Source organism: Armigeres subalbatus, chromosome 2 (assembly GCF_024139115.2).
Source record: "Armigeres subalbatus isolate Guangzhou_Male chromosome 2, GZ_Asu_2, whole genome shotgun sequence".
Classification (NCBI taxonomy): domain Eukaryota; kingdom Metazoa; phylum Arthropoda; class Insecta; order Diptera; family Culicidae; genus Armigeres; species Armigeres subalbatus.
In genome coordinates this window covers 234,447,597-234,460,849 of record NC_085140.1, presented here as the reverse complement: position 1 = coordinate 234,460,849, position 13,253 = coordinate 234,447,597, and the positions used below count along the sequence as shown (strand labels likewise).

Genomic DNA, 13,253 nt, shown 5'->3' with positions numbered 1-13,253 from the left:
ACCAGTAGATAACTTTTGACTGCATCCTGTGGTGCCAGGGAACGTGACAGCGAAACCTCTGGCTGGGGTCGGTCATAAAGGTAGGTGATTTACCACATATTTGTTAAACTACAGAAAACAGCAGATCGTCTTCCGTTTCCATACCGGTCACACCTGGTTATCCCACAACCTCGACAGAGGTCCATTATGGATTGTTCGCATGAGCTGCGGAATCTTACATTCTGTTGAGTACCAAGTACTAGTTCAAGTACGGGATCTCCTCCAGCATTGGAGAAGCCCTTGCTGATAAAGCAGGGAGGAGAGGGAGAAAAGCACAAAACCATTGTCAGGTCCAGAATGGTCTTAGAATGCTCATCGTCCGTAACCAGTGAGTGTTCTGTTCCACGAGTGTCTCGGTCAAGTGTTCCACAATTTTAAACAAATTCAAAGGTTTAGTATTTTAGACTTTGAATTTCAACAGTAGTCAGTGTTTAGGTTTCGTAAATTTAAAGCCAATAAACTCGTTATATCCAGAGACCCCAGACCTCGGGTGTGCCGCAAGGGCCGAGTTCCTCTGATGCTTGATTTACTTGACTAGTAAAGAACACAACAAAACCTAAATTCGCGTTTACGAGTGCATTTAAAAAAAGTGACACATTGTGCATTAGCGGGCAAAATCTGATCGCAACTTCAATTCGGTGACAAAATTTCATGTTCGTACTTATTTTCAATCTTTTGGAACCAAATTGAAGGTGTGGATTCCGCGGTCGTCGTTATGGCTTGGTTTTTGTAATTTAGCCATTCTGGTTCCCAGGAATTTGTTCTGAAGCAACACAGATTATTAGGCCAATTTTTTGGCGTGATTTCTTGCCTTCCGAAGGGTAAATTTGGAAATGCTCACAAATTTGCGTAGCAATTATCCCAATAGAATGTAGCCATTGTTTATTTCCATGGATCAACACAATTCCTGGTTATTCCATGGTCCGGTGTCCTTCCGGAAGATCCGGGACGTTCGTAAAGTGGTCAATTCATAAAAAAGAGCGCGGTTTTTCCCAAAGCTTTTCATTATAGAACGCTGAGTAAAAAATATTTCGGTCACCCATTTTTATGGTCCTGGGTCTTCCGGAAGATCCGAAACGTCCACAAAGTGGTCAATTTATGAAACTCATCATAATGGTTTCTTCAAAGCTTCTCGTTATCGAAAGATAAGTAACAAATGATTGTGGTAACCCATTTTGATGGACCTGAGTTGCCAGCAGAGGTTTTGCAGAAGATCCGGAAAGTCAGTATAAGTAGTCAATTCATAAAATACATTATAATTATCATAGAAATGCGCGATCTTTTCACTGGCACTGGAAGTCCTCCAGAAGATCCAGAAAGTTCGTAAAAGTGGTCAATTCATTAAACTCATCATAGAAGAGCGCAGTTTCTTCCAACTTCATTAACGTACTTTGAATAATAAATTATCGTACTCTGAAAAATAAAATATCTGGTTAAGTGATCTATTTCAGAACGGTCACCGTCACCAATTCATTAAAAAACCATCCTAGTATAGAGCTTTTTAAAATAAAAAAAAATCTTGCTATTATTGTACTCCGAGCAAGACATGGACTAATGTCGTGACCCGTTCCCATATACCAAAGTGACTATCGGACGTCCTCCAGAAGATCCGAAGCATCGGGTAAAGTAAAGAAGACATGTGCACATAATTTTTAAATAGAATTCCTTATCGTGACCTATTCTCACGGATGTAAGTAACAAATAAAGGTCCTCTGGACGATTCTTATCATATGTAAAAGTGATCAATGCATAAAACCCACTTTAGAAGAATACGATTCTTTGTAAACTGTTTTTATTTCACTGCTTGGTCAATTCTCAGGGGTTGAGAATGCGTGTGGGGATGAGTGTGGGGATGTAATGCCAGTAAGAAAAAGAAGAAGAAGAAGAAGAAGATTGTAGGCTAGTTCTGGAAAACAGGGAAAGTTATTGGCGTAGATAGGCCCGGTGCCTTGGGGGGGGGGAGGTGTCTATAGTCCCTGCATATATTTTCTCTATTTTGAGCTTATTTTAAAAAAATCTCCAACATTTCACCACCTCATTAATTTATCTTAGTGATAATGTGATAAGCACGGTCCAACCACCTAAGGGAATTGCGGATCAATTACTCTCATCCATATTCTGTTTTCTCAAGCACGTGCTTTCTGTTGTAGGCCACAGTATCGAAGTGTGTTTGTTTACCATCCGATGATTGCTACAACCACTTATATTGATAGAGTATCATGGCTATTGCATCTAAGTGTAGAAGCTTGGCTTTGTCCTACACACTCAAAGAACAATATGTGACGGATCGCCGTTAAGTTCTCACCGGTAAGCAGAGGATATCTTCGCATATTTCATAAATAATCTATGAATCCCAAATGAAAAAAATAAAAGACAACATTCCTCCTGGGATTCCTACGGAAATCCTCCAAGCATACCCTAGGGAACCTCCGAGGATTCTGAAGGAAATCCACCAGGGATTCCGACAGAAATATTTCAGAAATTCCGAAGGGAATGTTCCAGGGATTCCAATGAGAATCTTCTAGGGATCCTCCATCCATTCCGACGGGAGTTTTCCAGCAATTTGAACGAGAATGTTCCAGGGATTCGGACGGGAGTGTTTCAGAAAGAACCCGATGGAAATGTTTCAGGGATTCCAATGAGAATTTTCTAGAGATTAAGAATGGAATCTCCATGAACTACGACGGGAATATTCCAGGAATTCCAACGTGAATGCTCCAGGGATCTCGTAGGCAATGTTCCAGGGATGTAGAAGCAAATCGTCGAAGGATACTAAAGCAATCTGTCGAGGGATCCTAAAGTAAATTGTCGAGGAACTCCGAATTAATCCTTCAGGGATTCCGAAAACAATCTTCTAGTGATTCCGAAGAGAATCCTTCAGAGATGTTGAAGCAAATCGTTAAGGGACTCCGAAGCAAATCATCAAAGGATTTCGAAGCAAATCGTCGAACGATTCCGAAGCAATTCGTCGAGGGATTCCGAAGTAAATCGTTGAGGGAGTCCGAACTAATTCTTGGAGGAATTTCGAAGCAAACCGTGGATGTATTTCGAAGGGAATCGTTGAATGATTCCGAAGCAATTTTGTCGAGGGATTCCAAAGCAAATCGTCAGAGAGATTCCGAAGCAAATCATTGAGCGATTCCGAAGCAAAACATCAAAGGATTTTAAAGCAAATCGTTAAATGGTTCCGAGGCAATATGTCGAGAGACTCCGAATTAAATCTTCAAGGGATTTCTGAGCAAATCGTCGAAGTATTCTGAAACAAATCGTCAAGGAATTCCGAAGCAATTTTCCGAACGATTCCGAAACAAATCTTCGAACGACTCTGGAGAAATTCCGAAGTAAATCAACTTGAGATTCTGAACCAAATCCTTCATGGATTATGGAGGGTATCCCTCACATATTCCCAAGGGTATCCCTCAACGAATCTCAAAAGGAATCTTGTGTGAATTCTTCTGGATTCCGGTTGGAATACTTAGATGATACTACGTAGTACCACGTACCATCGTACCACGATTGTTTTGATTGATATTTTGGTGGCTATCCGTTGTTGTTCATATCAATTCATACAAGCTTTGAAATCAATTAGATTTTGCCTTTTCATAATTAACACCAAGTGCAATTAAACTGCCGCACAGGAATCTTTCTCCGAAATGAGAAACAAGTTCATTTGTCTTCCACTCATTTCATTATGATATGGTGAATATGGGAGATAACTCTTTTGTCTTCAAACTTTTTCAGTAATTCATTATGCTACATGTTGAAAATTGATATTACAACTTTTAAAATACTAGGAGGCAAGTGTAACACATGATCTGTTAGAGTCCAATTTGCGGACATTCAACCTAGGAAAGGAGGTTGAATAAACCAACTTTTTAAATACATAACACAACCAATTCACTGGAGTCGTTATTCGACAAAACATTAAATGAATTGGTTTGTGTTCGTATTAGAGTGACCATTTGATTTTTTTTTTCCTAAAGAGGACAATCCACCGAATCGTAGCGAAAAAGGAGGACATATGTTTGAAAAGGACGATCGATCGATTTTCAGTTTTTAATATATTAAGAATATTATATTTGTTAGATTTTTGCACACTAATGTCTATTGGAAGAAGTTTTTGTAAGTCAAGGCAAATACGACATCATCTTCTACTTTATTAACCTAACAGATTACTTTATTAGCTCCAGATGGAAAGTTTCCGACTTTCATTATAGTCTACACTCTACATAAAGCACTTTCTAAATATAATATATCTAATAATAAAACCAGCACCATTTTTATAATGGAAAGATTTAAGCTTCAAGTAATTTTAAAACCAGTAGTTGAATATTTTAAAACAAATGTTGAATATTATAATGCTGGCATTTTCAGCGACAGAATTTTAACAAGAAAAGTTTATTGTTTATGATTCTGATTTATTGCTCAAATAGATAACTAAACGACCATTAGTTTCTAGAAGAATCGAACATAAGATGCTTTCTTGAATGCCATTGAGAATCATACTTTAAGGCGTATGAATTAGAATGATACCGACCACAAAGTTCTCAATTTAGACTAAAGAAACACAAAACTATTCAGATTAATTTTAGTTATTTATATTATAGCGGCTGCCCTTTGCAGTGACGGGAAATGTCCTATCGATTTCATGGGACTAATTTGTTAATAACTTTTTCACAAGTTATTTACAATTGTATGTTTTATATAAACAGTCGAAATAGTGTCGAATGACATTAATGTCATGCCATTCCGTGTTTTTTTTTAATTCGTTATCATGCCTCACGCTTTGTATTTAAAACAATGATCTGTTTGGCAAAATTGTAGGATCTTTTACGCATTACATGTTAATCAAAAAATCCGAAATGTAAACAACTTTTGAAAAAAGCTTTTAGGAAATTATTAATAACAATCCCATGACATTTTTTGGACAATTCCCATCACTGGCTCTTTGCCTCATATATTTAAGAAACATGCTGTTCAATGCGTTTGAAAGGCAATTTGATGGGTGTTTACTCGTAGAAAATTTTAAAAAGCGTTAGCATTTTTTTCCTAATCTATTTCTCACAATTCTGATTCTTCTGATATTTTTGACATCTGTATTACTCATGCATTTCATTTTCGATATTTATATAATTTTATTCCAAAACTTAAAGGAATATAAACCAGAAACGCAAAAGTGTGCAACGTTTTGTCACAGAACAGACTTATGTTGTATTATTGTTTGATAAACTAGAATTTGTTCAGAAATAGTTATCCTGCAACTATTTTTCCAAAATTTCCAAAAAGGAGGACATTTTAGCGCAAAAGGAGGACATTTGGTTTTTAATGAAAAAGGAGGACATGTCCTCCTTTAGGATACCATATGGTCACCCTAGTTTTTATTTACTTATGGATCCTGTACACCTCTGGTGGTGCAAAGGGCCGACTTGAAAGATCTCCATCCTGAGCGTTGCCCGGCTATCGCTTTAACCTGTTTCCAGGTCACCCTAGTTCGTATCAGCAAAATTTCAAGATGTACTTTGGATGCATTTTGATTTATTGATTGTTTGGTGCATTGGATGCACTTTTTTCATTCCTTCAGCAATTCTGTTCTTTATAATCTGTGACGGGTTTATAGAATATTTTTGAGTAAATTGTGAAAATCGTTGAAAACTAAAATTGAGATAGTATGGGAATTTTTCATTGACAGTTCACAACACGCAATCTAGCCTACTATGCCGAAGATCGTCTGTCTGACAAGCTAGTACTGCATGTAACAACTTGCAAGCTGCTCTTACAATGACTATAAGACCATACAGCCATTCAGCAATTTTACATATGTTCAGTTCTGTTCTGTATACAGATACATATAATTGTTAAAAAATCTAACATCTACTGGTTGCTTGTAATAATTTTTCTTTTCAATCCGTTCATTAAAAACTTATTGAAATAATTATAATTTTAGCTTTAGCTTTAACTTAGCTTAGCTTTAGCTTAGACTGATCTATTGAATAAATTATAATTTTAAAGCGCTAAACACGTGCAAAAAAGTTTCTTTTTTGTAATTATTCTAAATTAATCTGCTCGAAAAAGTTGCTTTCGATGGGGATTATTGTTTATTTTTTTCTAAAATACTGCATATATTGGTTAATACCAACATTAATACGGTTCAAGGTTCCGCCCATATTGCACATAGAATATTGATATTTGAAAGATGATATCCCTGCCAGATGGACTTTTAATAACAATTTAAACAACATACTTCTTAAATAAAAGCTAATATATGTATTCTTTTTATTCTGCAGGTAAATATTCAACATTCCAATCTCCACTCATGACGACTTCAATTCTGAGTACAAACAGTAAGTGAAAATCCAATCTCAGCGGCCTCCGCATAGCTCCAGTAATCACAGCAGCTGCAAAGTATCAAGTTGTCCGTGGCAACGTGATACTAAACAGCCTACTAATTTCTCGTGCCCATGCCAGGGGCTTTACAAGTTGAATCTCACCGGGGCGGGATGGAAACCGATTTCGTATGCACCCCGTGCACTTCCTCCTAACCTATAAACCTGATCAAGTGTGACCAAATATCATTTTCAGCGAGTGCTGTTTCAGCACTCCGCTGCCGGCCTCGAGAGATGGGGGATTTAGTTCCACGCTACAGTTCGGGATCAGAAAAATAAAACAGCAAATTTGCTTCCCCTTGGCTGCTGGTGGGTTGGTTGACGTCGTCGTCGACTTGCTGCCTCGCTGACTGGCAACCCAATTGACCGTTGACTCTGGCGACTCCAGCTGTTCTGTGCTGTACGCGGCGATGTGATCACTTTATTGCTGCTGCAGCGCCCCCTTTCGCCCGCTGACCCCGCCCGACCGCATAGCGAGTTCCAATCCTGGGTGGAGCCCCAACCGAGTCAGTCCAGTTGGAATACATGAGGAGCAGCAGCGGCCGACGGACGACAACGTCATGAAATGGGTTAAAACGAACACGACCGGACTAGGCCACCACGGACGGTCTGCAGGCTCTGCCGAGTGCCGGGCCCATCCCGCTGAGTTTGCTTCCTTCTGTGGGACTCGGAACGACGATGGACGCGCAAGCCAGAAGTGTGTCACTAGTGATGTGGATGAAATTAGCGGAGCGTACATAATTACTTAAATTATGATCGGTCGTCATCGTGTCCGATTGCCCGGCAAGGAGTACGGGAATAAAACAGTGTACAGTAAAGTACATGCATGCGCCGAAAGTGATGACTTGGCAGGGGAAACGATGTCAAAGAGGGGTCGGAAACATCAACCTGGATTTGACGATAGTATATTATATGGGTTGATGACTGGAGGCATCGGCGGGCGCAATCAACGGAGATGCAGTAAACACTGTTTTCATTACGCGCTTATATTGGGGTACAGCTGGGCGGCAAATTGGCACACTCAGCCTTATAAAATGTGTACCAACAAGCTTGAAGCTAATGTTGGTTATTTGCAGAACATTTCAAGGATGTTTTACTGCTTTCTCCCACGTTTCGCTATGGCTCCTGTGCCACTGTTCATGGTACGGGTAATCGTTTTTTTTGTATGGTCAATACAATTCACCGTTGACTAAATTTTGACAGAGTTTCATTACGTCTTGTACTACTTTTGTGAGTACAATCCATTGTTATTTGCAGTTAATTTGTCGTTTCTAACTTTTACAAGGATGTTAACGATCATTCAGTAATTTGCGTTCGATCATTTAGTACTTTGTCAATAACACATTCTAGAAGCTGAATTTCAAATTATGTTGTATGGTGGACTTCTAGTGCGAAGGTTTTTCTACAACTCTGCCTAATGGTTCGTTGTTTGAATTCCATTAGTAACGGAGTTATAGCTATAATTTCAGTAGCTTAGACTAAATGATAACAAAATTCCAATCATTTAGTTTAAGTAACTGCAACTAGCGCTCTAACTCCGTTATTAGTTGAATTCTAATAACGAACCATTAGGCAAAGTTGTAGAAAAAATTTCGCACTAGAAGTCCACCATACAACATATTTTAAAATTCAGCTTCTGGAATGTGTTATTGACAAGCTACTAAATGATCGAACGCAAATTACTGAATGATCGTTTACATCCTTGCTTTTTTAACTTTTCATTTCACACTCCCACAATCTCACTACACACGTTCTCGTTTTTCTCAGTTCAATAAAAGGGTTTTCCCGGGTATTGCCTCTATTTGTGCACATGTGCTGCATGTGAAACATTTATTTCGGAAAATGTATTGGAGGTAACCACTTCCTTCGGTGGAGTTTGTACCCGTGATCGGTACCCCAGTACGCTAGGCATGTGTTTTCTCTACTATACTACTAAGGTGGGGGCCCTCCTTAGCCGTGCGGTAAGATGCGCGACTACAAAGCAAGACCATGCTGAGGGTGGCTGGGTTCGATTCCCGGTGCCGGTCTAGGCAATTTTCGGATTGGAAATTGTCTCGACTTCCCTGGGCATAAAAGTATCATCGTGTTAGCCTCATGATATACGAATGCAGAAATGGTAACTTGGCTTAGAAACCTTGCAGTTAATAACTGTGGAAGTGCTTCATGAACACTAAGCTGCGAGGCGGCAATGTCCCAGTGGGGATGTAATGCCAATGAAGAAGATACTACTAAGGACCTCCGTCATCCTACGTGTGTGTACAAATAATACATGAGAGGGATTTCGCGTCAACTCGAACAAATGTTGGCAGCACCTCATCAGCTTTCAATAAAACTTTGTTACAAAAAGCCACTTCGCATACTTAGTTTTTCCAAAACTGACCTTAAACTATCTTTTGAAAAGGGCCAAAGTTTTTTTTTTCACCGATTTTTTTTTTCAAATGGATATAATCGTAAAACGACGCATCCTACAAAAAAGTGTTGAATGGACGACTATCGCAAAATCAGTCAAACTTTTAAATAGAAGTATTGAAAATAAATTAAATTGAAACTGAAAAAAATCGATTTTTAAAATTTAAAGTCGATTTGCAAAAAACACCCCTTTTGATTTAGACGAAATTTTGTCTCAATATAGGTAAATATGTTCTCTACCAACTGTCCATACCTCGCAAGCAGGGCACTTTTAAGGAGAAAAAGTTTTTCTAACAAAAACTTTTTCTTGTTCGAATTGATTTTTTTTTCAGTGTGTGTTTTTGGTATGTATCATACTAGGATGAAATTAAACGATTGGATAGAGAAAAGCATCATCACCGCTTGGTGGATTAAACTTTTTTTTTCATTAACTGTTCAGCAAGCGCAATAAGACATTTGATCAAAGCCCTTCGTTATTCTGTGAAAATAATGTTTAAACTGAAATTTGAAAAATCGGAAGGATTATAAACCATACCATGTCGGCCGGTCGCGACATAAACTACGTAAACCAGTTTGCATCGCACTGAGGAATGTAATGCCATCATATAAAAAAAGAAAAAAAGGCAGGAACGCCGTCTTTGACCAGAGGTCGTACAGACTGAACACTTAACACCTAGACAACGGACAGAACACATAACACCCAGTTTCGATCACGAAAAGTTTACTCCTTACCGGGGCGGGAATCGAATACACGACGCTCCATAGCCCATGCGTCTAGACGATTGACGTCGCTAATCGCACGGCCACGAAGCCCACAAAATCATTCTACATATTATAAGATAATTTATTTGACATTCGAACAAAACTGGCTTAACTCAAAATTTAAAAATTGTTGTATAACACAATTTAAAATATTCACCTATAAAAAAATATTCCCCATTGATGATTATGCCTTTCTCGGTTGGATTTGATTTAGTGTGGTTAATGCATCCCAAATTTATTTCCTACATTTTGGCGCTGTAATGCTTTGAAGCCTTTCAAGTAAATTTTCAATAGTACTCTGATTCTTGGGCAAATATTTCTTCTCTTGTCATAAGTCGAGTTATTACTCTTCCATACAATTCCGCCCATTGGCGTAACCAATGAAAAATTCTAGGGGGCCTAACTTTTCTGTTTTAACAGTCATAACACAACAGGTTTACCATTTTCGCTTGATCCAACTGATGTATTTTGTTCACAAGTAGGTTCAAATATCCATGGATCCAAAAGGACCAAATATCCATGGACAACTTAAACATTTCAAATGATGTTCATCGACGCTCAGCCCTGACATAAAAAATCTAGAAATATCGTACAATTCTCAAAATCATTTATAGGTTCAGAAAACCATAGGTGTTGCGTTCGCCGTAAATGAATTGTGAAGCACGACCCTGATCTTTTAAGGCTTGATTGATTTGTTTCGAAACTAGAATACATTGTAAATTAAATATTGGATGAATTAGTTACTTAAATAACTTCTTTCCAATAAGTGACCTGACAACTCCTAAGAGTTTTTAAAAGGCGATTTGACTTTGACTTTGATTTAATTTTTTTTTCTTCTTCATTAAAGAGGCTTTCAGACGATGATTTAAACAAAACCAATGCTGCATCCCAATACAACTTATTTGTCGTTAATTTTCAATTTAGTTAAAAAATTTAGCAACAAATTAAATCATAGGAACAAATAGAACGCATATTTTCAAATAAACAGTTCGAGAAGCTGCACGAATTGTCACCTAATTTAAATTTTGATGCCTACTTAGACATTTTCATTGATTACATTGCTGTAGAGAAGCAAAATAAGACTGCGAAGTTTCTAAAAGCCTCTTCGGATGGATATACCAAGTTTTTTTTTTCTTATTTAGCTTTTACATAGCTCTCCTAAGAGTTTTTTGGAAAAGATGTTTAATTTTGATGCACATAGTTAAATTTGCCATTTTAAGGTGTTTTTATGAGATATTGCGAAAAAAGATTCGGCTGCCGGCGGGACTTGAACTCACACTATTCCATTAAGTAAAAGGACGTATTACCAACTCCTAAGAGTTTTACCGAACCTTTCTCCAATCTCAAGAAACCTACCGTGATAATAGAAATGCGCTGCATCTTTTTGGATTAGTTTTAGTTGGAAAGCTAAAGATTATACGATAGGATTAAGATAACATATTATTTATTTATTCAGACTAAGGCCGAAGTGGCCTGTGCGGTATATAAGAGTCTTCTCCATTCGGCTCGGTCCATGGCTACACGTTGCCAACCACGCAGTCTACGGAGGGTCCGCAAGTCATCTTCCACCTGATCGATCCACCTTGCCCGCTGCGCACCTCGCCTTCTTGTGCCTGTCGGATCGTTGTCGAGAACCATTTTCACCGGGTTATTTTCCGACATTCTGGCTACGTGCCCGGCCCACCGCAGTCTTCCGATTTTCGCAGTGTGAACGATGGATGGTTCTCCCAACAGCTGATGCAACTCGTGGTTCATTCGCCTCCTCCACGTACCGTCCGCCATCTGCACCCCACCATAGATGGTACGCAGCACTTTCCTTTCGAAAACTCCGAGGGCACGTTGGTCCTCCACGAGCATCGTCCAGGTCTCGTGTCCGTAGAGGACTACCGGTCTAATGAGCGTTTTGTAGATTGTCAGTTTGGTACGGCGGCGAACTCTATTCGATCGGAGCGTCTTGCGGAGTCCAAAGTATGTACGATTTCCAGCCACTATGCGTCTCCGAATTTCTCTGCTGGTATCATTTTCGGCAGTCACCAGTGAGCCCAAGTACACCACCTCGATTCCGTCACCACCGATGCCAACTCGCGGTGGGTGGCTCACATTGTCTTCTATTGAGCCTCTTCCTATCATGTACTTCGTCTTCGATGTGTTGATGACTAGTCCGATCCGCTTGGCTTCCCTCTTCAGTCTGATGTAGGCTTCCTTCATCTTCTCAAAGTTACGTGCCATAATATCTATGTCGTCGGCGAAGCCAAATAGCTGGACAGACTTATTGAAAATTGTACCACTCGTGTTAATCCCTGCTCTTCGTATTACCCCTTCCAAAGCGATGTTGAATAGCAGACACGAAAGACCATCACCTTGCCGTAACCCTCTGCGGGTTTCGAAGGGACTCGAGAATGCCCCTGAAACTCGAACGCACATTACCCGATCCATCGTCGCTTTGATCAACCGTGTCAGTTTATCCGGAAAACCGTGTTCATGCATTAGCTGCCATAGCTGGTCCCGATCGATTGTATCATAAGCGGCTTTGAAGTCGATGGATGGATGATGTGTGGGCACGTTGTATTCGCGGCATTTCTGCAGTACTTGGCGAATGGCGAACACCTGGTCCGTGGTGGAGCGTTCGCCCATAAAACCCGCCTGGTACTGCCCTACGAACTCCCTTGCAATTGGTGCTAGTCGACGGCATAAAATTTGGGAGAGTACCTTGTAGGCGGCGTTCAGCAATGTGATTGCGCGGTAGTTGCTACAATCCAGCTAATCGCCCTTTTTGTAGATGGGACACACGACACCTTCCATCCACTCCTGCGGCAAAACTTCCTCCTCCCAAATCTTGGTAATGACCCAGTGCAGCGCTCTAGCCAGTGCCTCACCACCGTGTTTGAATAGCTCTCCTGGTAGTTGGTCAACCCCAGGGGCTTTGTTGTTCTTCAGCCGGCCAATCTCCTCCTGGATTTCATGGAGATCCGGAGCCGGTAGATTTATGTCCTGCGCGCGTTCCCCTTACGTGAACGGTTCACCTTCTCATAGAACTTTTGAGTGTTATTAGCGCGGTACAGTTGCTCCGTCTCTTCACGGTCTCGATCTTCCTGCTAACGCTTTTTCCTCCGGAAAATCGAGTTTTGTCTGTTCCGCGCCTGTTTATATCGTGCCTCGTTAGCCCTCGTGCGGTGTTGCAGCAATCTCGCCCATGCTGCATTCTTCTCTTCTATTAACTGCTCACATTCGCCGCCATACCAGTCGTTTCTCTGATGCGGTGCTACCAATGGCGGATCGAATATCTCTCCAGCCATCTTCAAGAGACACTGCGCCTAACTGCTCTCCGTTGGGAGTGTCACTTCCGCGTGTTGTACACCGTCGAGAGTTTTGAGCGCAGGCATACTGCAACGAGGTAGTGGTCGGAATTTACCGTCGATTAGAACGTGGTTGATTTGGTTTTCCGTTTCTTGGTTAGGTGATCTCCATGTGACCTCGTGGATATTTTTGCGGGGAAAGAAGGTGCTTCGGACTACCATTCCGCGGGAGGGATTGTCAAGCCCTTGGACATAGTCCCTGCTGCCCCAGGATTAAGATAACAACTACTCACAAAACTCTGAAAAAACTTGATAATCTTAAAGAATCAGGGAATCAATATTCGGACAACGCCTAACAATATAC

General features: G+C 40.1%; 1 protein-coding gene and 1 long non-coding RNA gene across 6 annotated transcripts in view; both read left to right on the top strand.

The window, feature by feature from the left end:
* LOC134211903 (protein outspread) overlaps positions 1-13,253 on the top strand; it is a 760,849-nt gene that overhangs the window by 181,382 nt on the left and 566,214 nt on the right. The gene's annotated exons all lie outside the window — the stretch shown is intronic.
* LOC134216030 (uncharacterized) overlaps positions 1-13,253 on the top strand; it is an 80,090-nt gene that overhangs the window by 16,081 nt on the left and 50,756 nt on the right. Inside the window, exon 2 of the long non-coding RNA XR_009980444.1 lies at positions 6,324-6,380. This is a non-coding gene — a long non-coding RNA (uncharacterized LOC134216030). The remainder of the gene's footprint in view (positions 1-6,323; positions 6,381-13,253) is intronic.